Raw genomic sequence first — 2,692 nt, 5'->3', positions numbered from 1 at the left:
GGAAGCTCAAGGCTTCTAAAACTTCCATTCTAGGGAATTCAAGACCCTCTTCCAGTTTCCTTGGACACCAGGCACACATGTGGTGGGCAATCATTCCTGCCCATAAAATACCTCTATGCATAGAATAATAAAATAAACATTAAAAAATGACTATACATGTCAGGGCTTTATGAAATGGTTCAGCAGGTAAAGGCTTCCTGTACAAACCTGAAGACCTAAGTTCTACCCCCAGAATTTACATAAACATAGAAGGGAAAAACTGACTGCATAAAATTGTCTTGTGACCTCCACTTGTGCACATACACAGAATAATAATTCATAAAAATAAAAAAGAGAACAATAGCTTTTGAAATGGAAGAGTCAATCAAAAAATAAAAACTCAGTTAGGTTGGAGGCATGGCTCTGTGATAGAGCACATGGAAGGCCCTGGGTTCCATTTATAGTACCAAATGTAAAAACACACAAAACACTAGTAAGGAAGTAAATTCAAGACGTACTTTATATCAAGAAGTGAGTGTCCTGGAGCCCAGCAGACTTAGAATCCCAGCCTAGAGATTTGAGGTTCATATGACAGTATCCTTTATCCTGACCAGAAGCCTGGCTTGGATTTTGCAGAACCCCCCTCCCCATTCATCAAGTACACAAGCCAGAGGCCTCGTGACCTTGAACTTTTTCACAAAAAGCCCCACTACAATTGTGCCAGAGATGGTGCTTCATAGAGCTATGTTCATGAAAACAGGCTGAAACTCCTCCTTCCTCCCCCTATTTCTACCTAAAAGCCAAGGACTCAGTCCTGGCTCCCAACAGAACAACCAGAGCAAAATGCTTCTAGCATATACCACTATGGGTGATTTCTTTAAGTGTCTCCAAATAATCACTTAAGCTTTACTGGAGACTGAAGCAGGAAATGTTCCCATGGAGACCCCTGGGACACCCCAATGGAGATCATTACCAAGTGGAGGGGTTTAGAAAATGGGGTGCTAAACACAGAAGAGAGCCTTGTGGTCTGTACTCTGAGAGGAGGAGAGAGGCAAAGTGGCAAAGTGAAAGACCCCAGCTTAGAGAGGCAGAAGAGTTCCTGGTTTCCACTAGCATTGCTAACTACCACATGATACAAAGCTGCTAGAATAAGCATAGATGAGGTCAGATGGAAGAACACAGCAAGGGTGGCAGTGGTGATCTCCAGGGTAAATGAGAGTATTCCTTCTGACTGGTTTCTCTTGCATTTGGATTTATTTTACTACAGCGTTATCTATTAATTGTTTTGCAAATGTTGTTGTTGATCATTTCCATGCTGACTATGTTGTCTCTTCAAACCAATCTCACGTGGCACAGATCTCCTCTATGGCCTGGGTGAACTCTGTCCACACAGTGACACACAGACATCTCACAGATTGGAGGAACCAATGTCAGGCTTCTCAAACTCTGTTAGCAAGTCTACATTTTGGGCAACTCTCTTTACACCATAGCAACATCACTCAGGACATGAGTCCTTTTCTTCCAGGGATTGAAGAGGGGAGCATCCTCAGAAAAGGTTGATGAGTCTGCTGCTCCAGAAATTAAAGGCATGATTACCTCTGCCCACTTTATTTCTACCCTCTACTCCATCCTGCACCAGGCCCTGCTCCACAGCCCCACTATTGCTTTAAAGCCTTGAGCTGGACTCACATTCACAGAGATCAGCCTGCTAAAAGGTTTAGAATGCAAGCTCCATAGCCTGCAGAACACACCTGCCTCTGCTTGTAGCCCTGTGTGTAATATCTGGGCAGCCAGCTCAGCTGACCCACTTGTGCTTCCCTGACATTCCACAATCAAATGGTGCCAAGTAAAGCTGGCAAGAAAAGAAATGTATTAGGAGAGAATTAAGGTGAGAAAGTGACTCAGCCCAACACTAGCCTGCAGGTATCCAGGGAGAACGCTCCAGAGACAGAGGCCCTGGTAACCTCAGCTTGCAAGCTGACCTGCTAGTATTGGTGCATGGCTGAGCAAAATGGGTCTGAAGAGATCAATGGCCAAGCTGCTGCTCTGCCCCTGCCCTTTAGAGCATCTCTCTCAGGCTAGTATGAGCTTGATCAGTGGCTTTACATACACACAGGCCCCCTTCTTAACATTCGTTTGCCTTGTGGGATGTGGAATCAGACTAGGGAGGTGACTTCATCCTTGGGAAGAGCTGCTCACAATGAGGATTGAACATCTGGTAGAACCAAATCCCCTAAAGTGCAGAGTAAAACCATTAGGTGTAGCAGCTTTGCAATTCAACATTTCAAATTCAAATTTCTTGACTTTGGAGAAGATGCTCACCTCAGAGACTTTCTCCATTTATTTAGCCAGGGAAGCCCATACGGTTCAACAGTTGATTCATTCATTTTCACATTCATCCCATAAATGCTCCAGGGTCTATGTTCAGTTTAGAATAGATTCTAAAGAGTAAACACCTACTAACTCCTTCTGAGATGATTGCTATGTGGATCCTGCAATCTTTGCACTCAGGATGTTAGGGAAAGAGGATCTCAAATTAAAGGTTAGACCCAGCTTCAAAGAGATACCCTATTTCAAAAAGACACAAGAAAAATATAACGAATAACTTGTACTGGGAGGATAAAAAGAAAGTGAAATTCTTATGCTTTCTTAAAACTATGATAACCAAATCCAGCTATGTCTCCAGCCCCTAAAATATGTTCAACAGCAAAAG

This window comes from Meriones unguiculatus, chromosome 9 (assembly GCF_030254825.1).
Source record: "Meriones unguiculatus strain TT.TT164.6M chromosome 9, Bangor_MerUng_6.1, whole genome shotgun sequence".
Taxonomy (NCBI): domain Eukaryota; kingdom Metazoa; phylum Chordata; class Mammalia; order Rodentia; family Muridae; genus Meriones; species Meriones unguiculatus.
Note: the sequence above shows the minus strand (reverse complement) of the source record.